Raw genomic sequence first — 330 nt, forward strand, 5'->3', positions numbered from 1 at the left:
GAGCATCTGCATGAGGCTGTGCTTCAAGATCATTCCTGATCTTCTGAGTGCTGAAGATATTTGAAGCACACCCATGATCAGGGTCCAATGGAATCTGACCCCGGGACTTCCTGAATGCTAGGATTGAACGTACCAAAAGAGAGGTCAAATGGCTAGGCCAAGCCATATGCCGATTTGGCTCCTCGCGGAGTATAGCTCCCACGGTTCGCCCTGTAAACCAGAACTTGATCTTAACTCTGAGGCCAGTAGGAAGGTTAAGAAGAAAGCACACTGTCGCCATCCGCAATGGTAAGTCACTTCCATGAGAGAGTCATTCGAGAGAGGGACGTT

Source organism: Rhodamnia argentea, chromosome 10, assembly GCF_020921035.1.
Source record: "Rhodamnia argentea isolate NSW1041297 chromosome 10, ASM2092103v1, whole genome shotgun sequence".
NCBI lineage: Eukaryota > Viridiplantae > Streptophyta > Magnoliopsida > Myrtales > Myrtaceae > Rhodamnia > Rhodamnia argentea.